The following is a 20,240-nucleotide window of genomic DNA, read 5'->3' as shown; positions in this document are numbered from 1 at the left end:
CAAAACTACGTGTCAAAATTTTAGGTATAAATTCTAGGATCAAAAATAAGCTGTAAACGTTTTTCTAATTCTGCTTCGTTTTCGAGATCTGACCTGCCAAAACATACTAAAACTAATTTTAAACTTCCTTCCTAAAGGATACTGCTGTATGTTTTCCCCTTCTGTGTTAATATCAATACAGTATCTACAAACTGAAGCTTTCTTTTAAATGCTGGAAATTTTTTAACGCATTGAAAATGAACTTGTTTTAATACAAATGTTGAATTTCAATTGTTTTTATAAGAAATAAACTTCCGTGTCCATAGAGGAAATTTTGAGCAGTTCTTTTAAATTATTCTGTTTAATTTTATTAAAAACAAAGTGAAGTTGTATTCAAGTAAATTTTCATTGAAAAACTCTTGCTTTTTAACTATTATAGTTATTTTTATTTTTTGTGTAAAAACAAAAAATAAGCAGATTGATAATGCAAAATTTAAAATCGGGGTAATTCGTTTACATTTATTACAGTAAAGTCTATTTGGGCAACATTTACTAACCTTAATATGCTGACAGAAGCATAAAAAAGTACAAAAGTATGTATAAAGTTGCCAACTCTAGTGTTAGTATTTTGGTGGAAAATTTGAAAAGTACCTTTTTTTGGCAGGTCAGATCTCGAAAACGAAACTGAATTTGAAAAACGTTTATAGAGAATTTTAAGCATATTTTAAGCCCTAGAATCTATTCCTAAATTCCTTGGTACAATATATATGCCTGTTGATTGTTTTATAATTTATATAATTTGATAAATCAATTTTACCCTAATGTCACTTTCATCACTACTGTTCAAATAATTTAAGTAATATTCATAAAAATAAAAAATAGACATTTAATTTCACTAAAAATTAAATTTATTTTCTATTACATCAAATTAAAACGATTCTTGTTTTAATTTCAAATGATTCATTGAACGTTTCGGTTTTAGAAAAGTTTCTTCAAATGACTTCAGAATAAGAACAAATACAACAAACTGTATTTATTCGAGTGTCAATCACGTATTTTGATTCTTTAATATTGATAGGAGAGATAAAACATAAGAACATTGCAATTACTATTGTAATTATATTGTTTAAACGATGTAAACAATTTAACTAAGTTCTCTTTGGCTTCGTCAACTGGAAGAATTTATTCGCAGTAATCATTAAAAGGAGGAATAATTGAATAATTGGTACATAATGTAGAATTAAGAATATTTTAGAAAATTGAAAAGTAAGCAGAAATTGCTAGAAATTATCTAAAATTTAGCAATTTATAAATAGACATTCTAACATATATTTTGTTAAGAGCTGCGGATTTAAAAACATAATAGACCTACTAATTTCGAGGTAAGTTTTTCGAAAACATTAATATAAACTTTTACTTTTCTTGATAACGAACTAAACTATTTTATTTTAGAACATTAAATATAGTAAAAATTGAGAAAATTAGATTAGAACGATCATTTTCAACTGTTGCGAATTTCTCATTTTAAAATGTTAATATTTTGTCTACTTTTTGATATTATTTAGGGGAGAGTCGTGCGGTACCGACCACCTTAATATTTTTGCTCGTCATCAATGTAAGACTCTGGAAAATATGATTTTACAACAGTAATATGATACTTCAAATAGTGCTTCATAAAGTATAGGATAAGATTTCTCTAAAATTTGTCTAAAGTACTAATTATTTATAAAATAAAAGTCACGAATTCGGGTAGTGCAAATATTGTCGTCCAGTACCGACAAGTTACCGTTCTAAAGGATATTTAGATCTTAATGATAATTTAAATTGCTTGAATAAAAATCATTAAAACAAATAAAAGTATAAAATTCTTTGACAATATTAGAATAGCGTACTACAGTATTATACTATTGTAACCAATAACAATAACATTTATTCGAAAAAGTAAATACTAGGAAAACAGGAACAAATCGTCGAAAATTTTATTGAACTTGAACTTTACTGCTTACAATTGTTACAAATAAAATACAAAATATATTCTTGATCGGTAATTTGATATGTGCCAAACCTTTACATGCAATAGGCCTACACTGTACCCAGTCTTCTTGAATGAACTTTTAATCCTAATCTTGCATTTAAAAAAGGTAGTTGTTTTTCTAGTTTTTCATCGGAAATCCTTTGAAATATACCCATCTGAATGACCATACTTATATTTTTGCCAACTTGGATTGCTCTCATTCGATTTATTAATGTTGTTTTTGAAACTGAAAATGTCGAATCTGGCTACAAGAACAGCATCTATTGCAATCTTCATGCCAGCTTTGGTGTATTTTACTTTCTTTATCTCACTTTCTGCTATTTCTCTGTAAATTGAGAAGAAAGAAAACAGACCTTTTCTTTACAAATTACTTTTGGTCGGTACTGCACTACGGGTACTGGACGACGCCACATGGTAACATTTTGGATTGTCCGTTGTATACAGTTTTATATTATAAAACTAATACGATTTATCTTAACCTAATATTACTATAGACATAATAATTTTTAAATTGAAATTAATTACTCATCCCCAAAGTAGAATTAGGGCCGCTAAAATAACTTTCGACGCACTAAATAACAACAAGCACCTCGGGCTCATGATTCCTACGACCCTAATCAAATTAAATAGTCCCCAAAGTACTGTATATGACCTATGACAATGATATTCTGCGTATATGTCTGTATAATGCTGCTACCTAACTGTAGTAGCGAAAAACTACGAGGTCCTTAATAAGTCCTTAGAAAATCCAATAGATGGCGCTCGTAGCATCGAAAATGGCTTGTTTTCAGAAGCATCATGACTCACTAGACTAGGTCTGGCCAACCCAAATTGTTTCGCGGGCCACTTTGATCACGCATAACATTACGGTGGGCCACAATTTAGGCAAACATGATTTTAAAAAATAAAACAAATACAAAATGAATAAAATTTTATTGTTATACTAAGAGTTCGTACTCGCACTTGCGCATTATAACAATGACACATGCAAATTTTCATTTGTTTAATTGTTTTGGTATACACATAACGGCAAACAAAAGTTTTAATAGATATATAATATCGCTTACCGGCCACACAATTTAACGAGACGGGCCGCGGGTTAGCCAGACCTGCACTAGACAGCTGTGAAAGTCTGTCATATCCATCACATGGTTACATTTTTATTGTCGATCGAAGCACGAAACTTTCGTTTACACAAGAAACTCTTAGAAATGGCGGTACTGTACTCTTTAAACACGTAATTTCTGATGTACTAACTTGAAAGTATTTATTAATTCATTAGAACTTTGTAGTAAGGTAGCACAATAATTTAAAAAAATAAAAATAAAATCGTAAAACAAAAATGATTAAGTATTAAATACCATAATTGAGTAAATAAGTATATGCAATAACATTATGTAACAGTACAGCAGACAGCAGAATACGACAAAAAATAACCAACCATTAGCGTCATGCTGTCATATAGTGTCCTTGAACAATTAACGTAATTCAGACACCAGGAGCGCTGTATACTCAGTTCAGCGTAATTCCCTCGCTTACTAACCTGTTATCAATGCACTGTGCTGATCTGAAAAACAATTCTTATTTACTATTAAAATTCTACGTGTTTAAATGAAAGTAAGTAATTCCCTGATTTACTTATTTTAATACCAAGTCATAAAGTAAAAAGTAAGAGTTTACTTTTTACGAAATACAGCGTGTCGTAATAGCGTACATGTACAGTACTTTCACGCTATTTAAATCCATTTACTAAAGTTAATATTTATAAAATCTCGTTTGAGTTGAATGTAATTCAATATTTTTATTGTAATTAATAATTTTGCTGTAAAATGTAATTTTTTATGGTAACAGGATAAAATAAATCAGTAATACTTTTGAAAATAAATAATTATAATGTATAGCTTAAAATAAAATAATTTACGTATATTTTAAGTACAATTTATATTTTTTATGTCTGTTTTTTACAAATATTAAAAATACAGTGTATTAACGAAATTACAGTATTTAAAATATATACAGTGTTAGCTTGTAGGCCAGTTGATGTGACGTTTTAATGTACTGTATCTTGTGTAAAAAATACGGGCGAAGGAAAAGAATATTTGATAATATTTATCGCGTTTATATATTTTTGAATTAACTCACTGTAAGTAGGACTAGCTCAATAGTTTTCTTAGCAAGTTTTGATTCTAAGCAAGTTATGATTAGCAAGACTTGATTCTAAGCAAGTTTTGTATGTTATAATTAAGGTCCGGATTTTTGGGTGCAGTTTTAGAATGGATTGGGTGCTTTTTTCTCCGTTTTGGGTGCTAGTTTGGATGCTTTTAAATGCTGTATTATTAAGACAAAAACCGACAAGATGTACTACATTTACAAACTACATAATTGTTTATTGCAATTTAGACATAAAGATGAGCATTGTAATTTACAACAGTAACCATTTCAATGTTCTTAAAAGTGAAGTTTTCTCGTTTGGAGGATAGAATGTCTTTAAATAAGGAAAAAAAAATTTTTTTACGTCGACCGAGACTAAGGGGACATGTTTCAGTTTTACTCAGAATTCTAGTTCAGTGCAATCCAGAATATTTTTCAAATCGGGATTTTTTGATAAACTAGATTTGAGTTTGTCCAAGGCAAAACCGTCCAGTACATCAAGCACCTGACTTACAACCTTCCACTGATCCCGCATTTCAGTTCCACGTCTTTCCAGCTCGTTGATTTTATCCACCAATAACTTGTACGAATGCACGGAGTAGAGCTCTGAGGTCACTACTGGATCAGCGACCAGTTTCTCGATACTGTCGACGGCCGCAGAATCATCAGGAGGAAGTTCGTCGATAAACGCATTCATTTTCTCGAAGTTCTCGCAGTAGAGTACCACAGTGTTTACCCAAGACCCTCAACGGATGACCAGATATTATAGTTCGTTGAGTTCGTATTTTCAAGTTGGTACTTTTTGAACAACATTGGTTGTACATAGCACCTGGTCGGTGGTGCAACAAGAATGTTCAGCACGTACTGTTTTGTGGAATCCGTTGTTTCTTCCAGTATAAACACTACAGGATTGTCTCCAACAACGTCCAGGTACCCCTATAAATATATGCTCGAAATTCCTCCTTTTTTAAATTCCTACTATTAGTTCACACTCTCCCTATATACATATATATATCTTGTTGTTCAATTTTCAATCGTTAATAAAATACTTTTTATTCATCCACTCAAGTTCAAATACATTTTTTTAAACTTGTAGTGGATGACACTTGATGTTAATACAGTTTTTTCAAATATTAATTCATTAATTAAATTTAATTAATTAATTTTAGTTTTATATGGGAGAAAAAAAATTCTCTTACATAAGATATTTAGCATATGTATATACATATTTATATTAATTGTAATTATTTAATAAAAAGTAACTAGAATAAAATTTTTCTTTGTTGACCTAAGTAGGAATTGACTTTAAAAAATATTTTTTATATTACTTGTTTGTTTGTTTTCTCTATGCTTTTCCAAACTTATGTGTCGCCTGATTTTCGTTTCTTGGTGTTTCACGTCAACCGAAATCACATAATCGTAAATGGAACAGCAAAGAACTTTTCCGTCTGTGCATATGCCTTCATCTTTAAACTTATTTGCTAAAATGTTCAGTTTAGATGCGGACAATTTTGCCATTTTCTAACGTCGCCGACACCGAACAAAGCAAATTGGAACTGTTGCGCTCACAAGTCAAGTAAGGTGACCTCAATACAAAATTTTCTAGATTGTTCTTTTCTTAGAAAACACATGTTGCAGATTTTCAGTGAATCTGTTTACATTCTTAAAACAAACTAAGGCTTAGTTGTTTAGTCCAGAAAATTCCGCTTTACACCCTTTTCTCTCAACAAAAGAAGAGAGTAAGCTAATTATCGTATTTTTTTCCTCAGCCTACGTGGTCTGGTTTAACGAATTTGTTTTTTCTCCCTCAAGGGAATGAATAAAAATCACCAAAAAAAAATAATTGTCAACATATTCTTTGAAAATGTAAAAAAGGGAAAGCTGGATGCAAAATGTATAGTTTGGGTGCTAGTTACTGTTTTGGGGGCAGGTTTGCGATTTGGGTGCATTTGGGTGCTAAACAATTTGGCAATGAGTGAGGCTACTGCACTGAAACCAACTTAGCTTGTCTTTTTACACTCTGCCCCTTTCAAAAATCGAGTGGGTGCGGCACCCAAGAATCCGGACCTTAGTTATAATATCAGTGACATGCTGTGGAAGCGCCGCTTTCCTTATATTTTTTAAGATATAAATACATATTGTGCGGTGATCTTCATAAACAAGTTCTTATATCTTTGTTTCCTGTCAATGTATCTATTTTAGAAATAAAATAAATAAACTGTTTATTTTTGTCATTTTCAATATTTGTTTATAATTTTTATGGAAACAGCTTCCCTATCATCAAACGTCACCGCACCCCATTGTGTGAATACAGTATATATATAGCATATAAATGATGAAAACGTATATTTTTCATCTAAAAATGATCAACAAAATTGCTATATTCAGTTTGTATATAGAATTTTATTTAATTGTTCACAAAAATTTAATTTAAATTTATCAATTTAATGTTTAGGTTTAAATGGAAAGAAATAATAATAAACTAGGAGATCAGACAAATATACTCCAAGCATTAGTTTCGTGAATGATGGAACATTCATTATCATTTATATTATGCAGTTTTCTTATTACAAAATATTCTACCGTTATTTTATATAATAAATGGTAAAAACATAAATATAACAACAGAAAAAGGCTAGATATTTAATTTTTATATATCAAAATAAATTATTAGGTAATAGACTTGTTTCTTGACTTGCGTGACAAGTCTTATAAACAGATCAAATGGATTTATAAAACAAATGGGAGTAGCAAAACATTATATAAACTCTATTAAAATATTAAATAAAATTAAATTCTAAAATCTAATAAAAATTAATTATAATTATTTTTAATAATGATTTTATTTAAAATTTTGTTAAGCCATTTGAAAACCATTAAATAATAAACACTACTTCAGTGTTAAATAGAAGAAAATAAGACAAGCACTGAATTAAAATGATTTTTAAGAACATTTTGTAGTTTTTATGAATTAAATTATATTTCTTAGAAACTTAACTTTCTATTTTTTAAAAAGTTAATTCAAATTATTAATTTAATAAATAAGTAATTTGAATATTTGATTATATATTATCATGTTGAACTTTGTATTAATAATTTTTATCGTAATACATTACAACATAATACATTTATCAACATTTTATAATACAACATTTTACAATACAATACTATTAAATACAAGCACTTATAACAATATCACTTACACATTATCACAATAAGTGTTCATACTGCTGTAGTAATGAAAACTTGAACTCCATCGTTTGCAGGCACTCCAAAATTGCAGCTATAATGTTGACTCTATATTATAATTGACAATATAAAATAACTTAAAATTCTTAAAAATAATAGTTTGTCTAATTAAATAATTTTATACATTTAAATTATTAAATCTGAATAGAATTTCTTGAAGTAATTCGAATTTAAATTCAGTTAACTCGTAACAAATTTTACTAGGACATCACGCGACTTTATGTATTGCGATAGAATTGAAGCGGAAGCGGAGTTGAAAGGAAAGAAGCGATCCCTGCACCTGTTAGGCACAGAAGAGGCGATCCTGGTACAGTACCTGACAGACGCAGACAGGCGAACTTTGCACTTGCACCACTAAAGAGGCTATCATCAGGGCCGGATTTACCAATCCAGGGGCTCTGGGCACAAATTCGGTGGGGGTCCCCCCTTTAAGAGTAGGCAAATTTGATGATTTAGAAAATTTACACAAAATACTGTACTTTCAATTAGATTTGAACTAGGAAGTTGTAAATTTCATTTAAAAATAAGGTTATTGTAAACATACATATATTTTATTGTGTAAAACTAATTATTTTAATTTAACTGAAAAATACCTATGTGAAATTTTTTCCCGAAATTTTCCGATGTTTCATAGGTTTTTTTCCGGGTTTGGTTTTCTCTGCCTGTTGCCCTCCTGATTAGGCCACACTAGGCTGTCGCGGTAATAGAAAAAAAATTATGTTTAAACATAATTGTTTTTTAGTTTTGTGGGGACCCTGGGCACAGGCCCCAAATGCCCTTATGTAAATCCGGCCCTGGCTATCATCATACCTGTAAGTCACGGGAGACACGATCCTTGTACTGTCCTTGCTCCAATCAATTTCGATTGCTTTGTTCTTGTGCTGTGTTCGTTTTTCGCGCCTATTTTCCGTTAGGCGCACGTAATACTGTTTTTATTTTTGACTCATAGGCCTAAATTTCGTTAGATGAGCTCGTAGCATCAGAGAGCATGGACATTGTCACTGTAATACCTTTGTATATCGAAAACGAAGTCATGGACTCCTGCTTTTACTTTCCTGGCTCTGTTATCTATAACAGAGGGAAAGTTTGGCGATCGGTCGAAAAATGACCCCCCCCAAGAATTTACATTTTTGGACTTAGAGGACTTTGAAACATTAAGAAATGCAAAAACAAAAAAAAAACATTCAGGAGGTTTTTCTGTATTTATGGTTGTTAATGTGTGTGTGTGTGTGTGTGTGTGCGTGCGTGCATGTGTGTGGCAAGATTTTGTTTACCCTCTTTGAAGCTTAATAAATCCTGTGTTTTCGAAAATTTCTAAAATTTTGCAGGAAGGTTTGTGTATTATAAAGATTCATACTATTAAGTTTTGGTGGTTTAAGGTCAACGAGGTAATAAAGGGTAGTCGCGTGTCGTATCTCGAGTAGGATCGGACTTCGTGACGATTTATGTTATTAGCATTTACATTTATATATATAGGCTATATATATAAAACTCATCCCTACCCTGAAAAATAAAGCTTCCTGCCATTTTATAGTAATTAAAAATGTAGACAGTTTTTTTTTTTAAATGAAATATCGTAACAGATAACGCCAGCAGAATTTTAAATGTTGTTGGGAAAGTTAAGCGATTCGTTGCTGGATTTTTTTACATTTAAATGTACCCACATTACATTTCTGGATTCATCGTCTCAATTAATGAAAAATGGCAAAGTTTTATCAAAATAAATCTATTAAATTTTGAGAACGAACTCGATTTTATACAAGACGTGCTAGCGACTGTGAAACATCGCATGACAAAGTCGCTTGATTCATACGATATCGCTTTGTCGCGCGAGCTCGTGAACGAACCTAATATCTCGAAAAAGAAGTTATGGACCTCCACTTTTATTGCATTTTTGGATTCCGCATCGCAATTAATGCAAAATAGCAAAGTTTAATAAAAATCTATCCAATGGATTTTGAAAACGAACACAATTCTATAAGTCTCGTAGAAGCTTCGCTAACGCTCCGCTTCAATGATAAGATTTATCATTAAATTTATTAAATAATAAACTTAAATTCGTAATTATATTTAAAAATTGTCACTAATTATGTACGAAATCTGGAATTCATTTAAAATATTGTGTTTCCCCGAAAATAAGACCGGACCTTATATTAATTTTTGCTCTAAAAGACGCATTAGGTCTTATTTTCAGGTGATTTCTCGTCCAAAGGAGATCGCTTTGGTATTTACAAATACTTAATTATAATTTATATTATCATTTATTTTAATTATTAATGTCAATAATAATATTTATTTATATTTAATTATATATTAATATTATCTATAGCCTATAGATAATCCATATGGGTTGATAATAATAATAATAATAATAGCGAGGTTGAGGCCGAAGTTTTAAACACGAAAACGTGTACGTCGGACGTTCAGCCCCGCCATCCTGTAAGTCTAGAAGTTTGACAATGGCGTTTGGAAAGTCAGTGGAATCGTGCTCGACATTCCAAACGCCATTGTCAAACTTCTAGGCTTACAGGAAAGCGGTGCTGAACGTCCGACGTACAGGTTTTCGTGTTTAAAACTTCGGCCTCAACCTCGCTATTAAGCGCAGAGCCCAGAGGGTTAGGAGTTGAAAGTTGAAATTTGGTACAGTTAGGGTCGTCGTGAGAACGTACACGTAAGAAGGGATTTTTCGAAATCCCTCTCGCGGAGGAGAAGGAGCGAATTATTAAGGATTACTCTGAACTCGGATTCTACGGCACTATTTTAGATGCGGTTTTTTGCGTTAACGCCAGGTTCATCTGCTAGTTATTTCATAATTCAATACGTCCGTCGGGGTTGCAACGGACGTATTAAATACGACCATCTGGCTGAAGATCTTAATTGGGGGTTATTTTAGGGGTAGGGCTTATACAGTATTATGCGCACTCTGAAAAAAATCACAGGTCTTATTTTCGGAAAAATGCGGTATATTCATAATATTACAATATGAATTTATAACAGATAATATCACTAAATCTATAACGATATTTAAAATAATAATGGTTTCAATAGTTCATACATTTTTTGAAACTGTTTTGATAACTTGTTTAAATTTTATTAATTGGTAAATAAAACAATCACAATGTTGCAATCACTGTATTTAAAATCTTAAATACATTTTTCTTTTTCAGAATGGCCATGCAAATTATAAACTATAACTACTGTTCGACTTGTGAAAAGTCGTTTACTGGACCATTTCCGTATTCTCAACATATTAGTAGTAAAAGGCATAAAAATAAAGAAGAACTGAAAAATGCAAATATTCCTATATTTAAAGATGAATATTCGAATAATTATGTATTTTGTGAACCTTGTAGAAAGAAATTCACTGGATACAAATGCTATTCCCAACACTTGAACAGCAAAAGTCATCTAAAGCACTGCATAACGCAAGAAATTATATTAAATAAAGAAAATCGTAACTGAATCACTGCAATGTAACAGTAATGTAAGCATTTTTAAATTAATACTTTATTTTTATATTTATTAAATAACAGTATAATATACTTTATTAATTAAGTAATTTATTATTACATTATATGCTTTATTAAATATCATAAAGTGAAATTTTGTTTGAAATATGTTTCTTTATTTGGTCTCTATGTTAATTCTTTTCTTAATTTTAATTAGGTGTTAACAAATTCAATAACAATAGATTTTTTACATTATTCTGACAACCACTCAAAGGTGGTTTTTTAGACAATTAAGCAAACTACAATTAAGTCTTTCCAGCTGAGACAATCACCGGACACCAAGAATTACTCAGAAACTTGTTACCAAATTCCTTTTATTTATAAAAGAACATTATTACAAGTTTGCTTAATTGTCTGAAAAACCTCTTTTAAGTAGTTGTCAGAATAATCAATAAAATCCAGCACATATTGCTAATTTTTAGCTTGGTCTTATTAAAAAGACTTTTTACAGTTATACTGTGTTCAATTCTTAAAGGGATCTCTTATATTTAAAATACAGTGAACTCTTCTTATACTGTAGTTATTATCCGATATAGCGAACGATTTTGTTAGTTCTTTGTTTGCTTTAGTGAACTCGTGATATATGAAAATATATGAATGTTTTCATTCATTGCTTTGACAGTTCTCTACGAGTATATTAAGACTCCATTGCATCTGGCCAGATGTAGAAGTGACTTTAAAATGTTTTTAGTTTAATCTATAAGTTGTGGCTTTTAACATGACTAACAATAGTCAACTACTGACCGAATTACCGAAGTGTAAAGGCTCTAGTCATCTTATTTGGTAGGGTTTGGTGAATCAGCTGTTTTGACTCCATATTTGAACCCGGGTCTACCGGGTTCAAATATGGGTCAGCTCAAAATTTTCATGTATGAATCAATCTCTAACTGTCCGTTTCCCCATTGGTGGGCCGTGCTAACCCAGTGATGGATATGAAATAAAAGACCTCCTTAGTAGTCTACCCATAAGACGGAAAGAGTCAAAGCTGGAAAAATTAGGATTGGCAGCACAGAAAGGTCTCTAAGCCTTGGTTTATACTAGATTTGATCTGTAAGCAGTACCATAACATTAATGATTAGAATTAATTTCAGAAATCAATAACTAGACTGGCAAAGATATTCATTTATAAAATCAAAAAGATATTAAAATAATGAAAGTTTTTTATATATATATATGATGATTTTTATTGTAACATACTGATGATTGTCAGCAAAGTCGTTTATGAAATTGTTTTTATAAATAACAGTCATTTTGTTAACAAAACATGCATCTGGCTCTTTTAACTTATAAAAGCTAGTCTCATTTAATTAATATATTATATGAACATTATATACACGAGATAATTCTCCCATGAAAATATTAGTAGGCTATATTTAATAATTACAGATCTAATTCGTAGACTAAAAAACGCAAATTAAGATTATGTTAAATGTATGAAAAACAAAACAATATCGAAAAGTGCGTGTGTTTAATAGGCGTAGTGTTTCATAGACTAACAATGAAATCACAAAGTTTTATAGAAAGTTTATGATACATCTGAGTTGATATTTACTGTACAGTACATCAAGAATATTATTTTGAATTGAAAAGAAACAAAACATGATGCTTTTCTTTCAAGATTTGTCACAATAAATTATTAATCCTTGAATAACACATACTATTCAGTAGATAAAAATGTAAAGCATTCAAAATTTCCTAATACACTATTAACTCTTGACCCAATGGCTCTCAACTTTTGAGCCAGTTGCACACCGACGAACTATAACTATAATAACTATAATAATAGACGCATCAAAGACGTCTTAGCCTATATATAAACGAAATGTAATTTTAAGGATTGCAGTTTTTTTATGTTAAAAATATACAAATAATACTAAAAAGTAGACTAAACTTTTCATTTTTAAATGACTTCTTTTTTGAAATTTTGTTATTCTCCTATGAGAAAATTTCGTGGCACACCGGTTGAGAACCACTGGTTTAGGCTAACATAACCTAAAACCAATTTGACATTTAAGTAAGAAATAAATATGAACACATCTGAGATTATTATTAATCCATTTAACCCATTAGTGTAATCCATTAGTGCCCCCGGACCAAATCCAGTCAGCGAACATATTTGACGTACCACTTATAAGTGACAGAAATGGGTTTATTTTATTTTATTTATTTACTTATTTTTTGTATATATGAAATATATAAAATATTTGTAACCCGCCTACCTATTATGCACAGTTTGGTCTGCCATTCGAAAAGCTTCGGCACCACTGGTGTAATGGATGAACCAGATGATATACAGTTAATGACTCTTACGTAGCTGTTTAGTTTATTGAACAGTTTAAAAATAAATTATTTTAATTTTTAATAATATTCTTAAAATTCTTTGTTATACATAATTACAAATATGCACAACTGGTAAATAAAGACGTAATTCCATTATTTATATTTTTGTAATAATAAATTACCAATTTTAGTGGAATTAATTCTGATAAACTGTTGAAAAAACAACCTCTCCACTTCTTTATCAACGCATCATTTTTAACGGACCCAAAAAAGATTAAGCGAAAAATCGGGCGTTCTAGGCTATAGCCTAGTCAGCCTATTCGATAGGCTAATCAGGCACTGAGTACAGTATAGTACAGTACATATCGAAAATGTAGTTTTAGTACTTTCTCTGATACATATATATTCTGTTGTATACTATACTTATATAAAATTGTAGCTTACTCTGATATGAGTATACAACTTTTTATAGTGTACATACTTTAATACTATATATATGTAATATATATAATTTACATAGGCTATATTGCTATATAACTTATTCTTTTTATATCTAAAAATGTATAAATACAGCCTGTATAAATGAGAGAAATAATTAAATAAATCTATAATCAAAGCTCTTAAAATTAAGCTTTTAGACAGAATATCTCATTTAAATATTGACTATATGAAAAAATATATATATATGAAAGAATATAGAAATTTTATTTAGGCCTAATAAAATATTCAGGACTTGCATCGTTAATAAAGTATTTTATTTTTAAAAATGTTTATTTCTTTATTGTGTAGTTATCAGTTATTCTTAAAATAATTTAACTCTTTAATTTTGTAACACGCATCCAGCGTACACGTAATTTTGTGACACGTCATCCACGAAACCGTATTTGAAATGTAAAAAAAAAATTGTATGATCTAAAACAGTATTTAACAAGGTAACATTTTTCAACTGTGATGATTTAATTACTAATAAAGGAAATGATTATGTGAATTGCCTAAGTTAATGAAATTCGTGTTTGTTTATAACTAAAATGAATCATTTTATTTAAATTTTCAAGATTGCACAATTAGACGCAATATATACGTCACAAAAATTTCCCATATACGTCAGAGTCTGTAGTGTTGGCCGAGTCTACCTGACAAGCAGCTAACGGCTAAACGTGATCAATTTTAAATGTAACAGATTTTATTAACTTGTGTAATTAGCTGCTTTTTACATAGTAACAACGCAAAGATAATTTAATATTATATTATATATTATAATACAGTATTAATATTTAATATTTATTAATACTAGGTAGCCAGTTAATTAAAACTAAAAATAATAATATTATAAGTATATAATTAATCAGGGCGTCCTGCCTCTGAGGTTTCCATATCTGTTCTTGAATTTCATGTCTCCATTTTCGAGATTAAGGAAAGACGGACAGACGGACGACAGTGGAAATTTATAATCAATTGAATCAAATCAATTGAAACACATTTCGGAAATTGTGAATGAAGTAGCATACTTGTTGTTCGTCTTGATTGATTTAGTTATATTTCATTTTGGCAGTCAGAATTGAGCCTATTCATAGCACTTCTTTATAAAGTGTTAATATTTCGGTTTCAGTTAGCGGTGATGGAATATTTTGCTTTTAATATATATATATACAATATATTATATATAATATCATATTGAATTTGTAAACATATTTATGCAAGAAATACAGCTAAAAAAAAAAAAGAAAACTTTGCTTGGGGGTCAGGAACAAACTAATCCATTTTACATTGTTTCTTATGGAAAAATTTGTTCCAGTTTTAGAACAAATCGGTTTTCGAAGAAATTTTAGGAACGAATTAAGTTCGAAAACCGAGGTTTGATTGTAACTTATAAAAAAAAAAAAAAATTAAAAATGAATCATTTATTTTTAAAAAATGTTCTAATTATCAACCAGTTGAAATAACATAATTTTCTAAAAATATCTCGTTGTTTGTAATTTAATATTTAGAGAACAGAGAGTAAAAGTGATGAGATAAAGTTTTTTTTATCTCTCTAATGCCCTATCTCATCTCTCTTAGGTATAAACAGCCACGTGAAAAGAAATCACGGATATCTCCCCTAACTATTTCCATACCTGCCCCGTTCCAATGACTCAATTATCTGACCCGTCAATGACCGTCTATCTTTTTATTTGGGTGTAGAGACATACCATTGTGAAATATCCTTGAAAAGAAACAAAGAAATTTACTTTAAAAAACCCTGTTGCTGCAGCAACGTCTTTATCCTCTCTCGTCAGGGCTGGGTATAGGAAATACGACGGTCAATCTCTTATCTGTTTCAGATCCTATCTCATTTCTCTCGCATATGAGCAGTCTGTACAATACCTGAACCATACGTCTGCTTCTTCTTCTTCTTTTTTTTTTTTTTTTTTTTTTTTGCAAAAACCGTACAAATACTGTATATAAATAAAATGAAAAACAGATTTTCACCATTTATCTCTGTAAATCCTTTCTTTATTATTTTATTATCTTGATTTTATTATTAAATAATAAAATTAAATTTGTACAAAAACATTTTACATATTTCATTTTCTAATTTTTCGTAGAAATTTCATTTTATTTCTCTTCTAAATCTCTTCACAGTTAAGCTTTTGTTTTAATTCTTTATTTTTGTTACAATATATGAATATTTGTATACCGATATTTGTATTTAGGTTATATATAGTGCAAAAAATTGATTTTTATTTTTCTCATTCAAAACAAAATAAATTATACATGATATTTTATTATATGTAATCTGTAAACAAAGAAACATCATTAGAGAAATTAAATTTACCTATCAATATTTACCTTGTGACTATATTTATATTTTTATAAAATTGTCAAACATAATGGCAATATCTATAATTGTTTTTCTGAATAGTTAACATATTACTTATTGTTCGTACTTGCAAAATAACGATATAAACTACATTTATTATATTAAAAAGGTATTTAAATTGTTTATCGAATAAATTTCTGTTCATTTTGTATTATACTGAAGTAATCGGTGGAAAATAAATGTAATTATTTGTAACAACTTTTCTGTATATTAACAGATATATGAGAACTGTTTTATTGGAAGAATAACGGCAACTATAAGAAGCTTTCCAGGTAATTTAATTATGACAATACTGATAAAATTACCTTAACATAGAATTTATAGTATATAGATATGAGTATACACATACAGTAACAAAATAAAGTTTTATGTCAAACGTTTGAGAAATAAACAGAGGTAAAACAATTTAACAAACTTAGTTAATTGAACATTATTACATTTTTATTTTTAAACAGTTTAATACCGTTAGAGACGAAATGCATTTATTTTGCTAATTAATGGAAGCTAAAAAGTGAAGGGATACAAGTGAATAGCATTGATGGAATCATATTATAACATGTCAAAAGAAATTCGATTACAGTATATACCATAATTTTAATCCCCTATCACTACATCTACTTTTCAAAATAAGTTAACTCTATGCTTTATGAAATATAATGTTTCGATCTATTTCAACATCTTATTTTGACATTGTTTAGAATTGGTTCCATACTTTGCGGGGTACAATGCAAAATATAAATGCGAAGTTTTTTAAGACGCAGAGGCCGAATATTAACCAAGCATGGGTCGTTGCAGATTCACGGGTTGCATGACCCTCAAGCCGACTCTGATATTGATTGTGGTGTTTCATTGTTATATCCAGATAAAGAGTTTATTAATAGTGATTTGTTAATCATAATTTTTTACTAAACGACTAGGTTAGCACAATAAATTTGAAAATTAAATAATTTCCTCCATCCTTCGGTGTTTAGCCTTCTAACTTGGATAAGTTGACATCTGGAAGTATCGACATTATCCAGATTTCGCACATTATCCATAACACTAAATTTGACAAAAATAAATACTGTACTTTAAACAACATAATTGACACTGTTTTTTTCGTCTTGAAATGCCTTGCTTTTTGTTTATGCGGATCAAGATTAGATAACAGATATGCATAATTTATTGAATTTAATTTAAAATAAATTCAATATTTTTTCCAAATGCTTTTGGCTATTCTAAATTCTAATGCTTGGAACGAATTCTAATCGCTAATTTCTGGACTCATTTAACATGTATAAATGAAATTTAGTATACAGTGGTACCTCGTACTTCGAACGCTTCAGAGTTCGAACACTAAATTCGGCAAAAATTCGCTTTTGAGTTCGAATCGTTTGAACTCGAAGCGTAAACGCGATCTGTTATGTCTCAAGTCGTCTCGCTATCACTCTTGCGTTACTCTCATACGGTAGCGAGGTTGCGGCCGAAGTTTTCAACGCGAAAACGTGAACGTCGGACATTCAGCGCCGCCATCCTGTAAGTCTAGAAGTTTGACAATGGCGTTTGGAACGTCAGTGGAATCGTGCTCGACATTCCAAACGCCATTGTCAAACTTCTAGACTTACAGGATGGCGGCGCTGAACGACCGACGTTCGTTTTCACGTTGAAAACTTCGGCCGCAATCTCGCTAGTATGTTTTTTTGATTTTTTCGCTTTATTTCTCATGTGTTTGGTTGTATATATTGTTTGTTATTCGAAGATTTTTACAATTTCTTCCTGAATTTTTTTTTCCTCGACAGTTTTTGGCGCCCGTAGCCGTATGTAGTTCAAAATTTTCCGAACAGAACTTATTAAATCACATTTGACACATTCGAAGTTTAGGAGCATCTTTCCCATACATAATACAAATTTTTTAACTGTTTGTATGGCATTGTATCCTTTCCGAAATTCATAAAGCTTAATGTGTCTGATATGCTTTTTATCCCAAGACATTCAACTTTATTTTATACAAACAAAATGTGAAGTAAAAAATTTAAGATAAACTTTTAAACAAGGAATACAATTTCATATTAGCAATACTGTCTTCAGTCTCACAGCTGGTTATAATTAAATCGCATACCTATGTTAAGTAATGTTAAACAGTTGTTAAAGATACGCAAAAAAGTTTGTTCAATCCAATTTATCGTTAACTTATTTGAAGGGTGTGGAAGCAACGAAATCGAAGAGGAAGGTTGTAATATCGACTATTGAGACGAAAAAGGTACATTTCGCGAAGCATAAGAGCGATACATGTATGACGAATCTGATGACCATGTTATACGATAATCGACAGCTGTACAACAAGTAAATTAAATTTTCATTTATTATACGGTATTTGCCTATTTTATCTCTTCTTGTTTTAGTTTATTATTGGGGCATTTAATTGTGTCAGTTTTACCTTAAGTTGTATATATTTGCTGTTGTAAGTTTATCGAAATGGATATTGTTTATGGTCTGGGAATGGATTAGCCTAATTGACTTTTCATTATTTCTAATGGGAAAAATTGATTCGAAGTACGAAGCACCACTGTATACTGTAGTTAATTTATTTCAGGCCTTGAGATCGAAAATCTCGAGCAAGCGGCTTATTTTCTTAATATATTAATCGGTCATTGGTGCCCACGAACAACCTGAAACCACCCATTTTCATAAATATATTTTAATTAATATTTTGTTTTGTACATTATATAGAAGAAATATTATTGTATATTTACTAGAATACTAATAAATTATTTTTATATATTTAGGAATACGTTAAGTTGTATATATTTGCTGTTGTAAGTTTATCGAAATGGATATTGTTTATGGTCTGGGAATGGATTAGCCTAATTGACTTTTCATTATTTCTAATGGGAAAAATTGATTCGAAGTACGAAGCACCACTGTATACTGTAGTTAATTTATTTCAGGCCTTGAGATCGAAAATCTCGAGCAAGCGGCTTATTTTCTTAATATATTAATCGGTCATTGGTGCCCACGAACAACCTGAAACCACCCATTTTCATAAATATATTTTAATTAATATTTTGTTTTGTACATTATATAGAAGAAATATTATTGTATATTTACTAGAATACTAATAAATTATTTTTATATATTTAGGAAAAGCTTTCGTAGTTGTGAAATTGAACTCATTATCATGATCTGTTTTGGAATGTGATGAATTTGAAATGGTTGCTGATATGAAAAAGTGAAGAATGGAATGATAGCAAATAACTTTGAAACGAACAAAATATTATTTCACTAATGCAGCTTTATTAAAATATCGCACAAAACATTATAAAAAGTTAAATTTAAATATAAATTATTTTTACATGTTAATTATTACTCCATTTTGGTGTATTTCATTATCTACAATTGTATATAAATGTGTTTTAAAAAAGTATTTTGAAATACTGTTTTAAAAAATCAAAATTATTAATGTAATATATAGTATTTTATAATGTAAATTTTAGAATGAGTCAAATTCGTGTTTTTTATTTATTAAGTGATTCAACCTGTAAGTAAATCTAAAGTTCTCTGAAAGAACGATCTCTTAAAGAGATGAGTTTAATTTGATAGAGTTTAATACTGTAGTTATAATGTGAAGATTGTTTTGCTTCTTTTATGTTTTCCTCGTTGTTTTGGGCTAATAGGATTATCAGTCAATACACTCCATCCTTCTAAATTCGTCTTGTAATATTTTTTTTTTTTTTTTTTTTTTTTCGTAATATTGTTAAATAACTTAATTTAAAATTTAAAAACTGTATTATTTCTTCTTTTAGTAAATCAAACGAAAATTATCACACTGATATCAATATTAATGTGTTTTTGCCATAACAAATTAATGTAATTTCAAGTTTTTTTTTTATTATTTTGATGAAGTGTAATTTTTTCATTTAATAAAAACGATCTTGTTTAAATTTCTGTTTATTTCTTAATTATTTTATATAAATAAATGTTAAAGGAATTAGTTAAAAGTAATTACTTACTTTTATTATTGAGTATGATGAATTTATTATAATTTGTTTTACTAACTAAAACTATATAAATAATTCTAATTTTATATTCGAAAATTTATTTTATCGAATAAAAAATTAAGTCCGGCTTCATATTTATATTTTCATATATGTAATGAAAGGTAGCATTTTACTTTAAAATTATCAAGTCATTTTTTTTC

At 29.4% G+C, this 20,240-nt stretch overlaps 1 long non-coding RNA gene across 1 annotated transcript; it reads left to right on the top strand.

Moving 5' to 3' along the window:
- The first annotated feature begins 14,321 nt into the window (after nt 1-14,321).
- On the top strand, nt 14,322-19,971 carry LOC136978219 (uncharacterized). Its single transcript, XR_010881189.1, has 5 exons — nt 14,322-14,376; nt 16,281-16,335; nt 18,243-18,385; nt 19,184-19,887; nt 19,946-19,971. It is a non-coding gene; the product is annotated as an uncharacterized lncRNA (long non-coding RNA).
- The last annotated feature ends 269 nt before the right edge of the window (nt 19,972-20,240 follow it).

Source organism: Centruroides vittatus, unplaced genomic scaffold, assembly GCF_030686945.1.
Source record: "Centruroides vittatus isolate TY-2023 unplaced genomic scaffold, ASM3068694v2 contig_5, whole genome shotgun sequence".
In the NCBI taxonomy this organism is placed as follows: domain Eukaryota; kingdom Metazoa; phylum Arthropoda; class Arachnida; order Scorpiones; family Buthidae; genus Centruroides; species Centruroides vittatus.
Note: the sequence above shows the minus strand (reverse complement) of the source record. Positions and strands in the feature narration are given on the sequence as shown.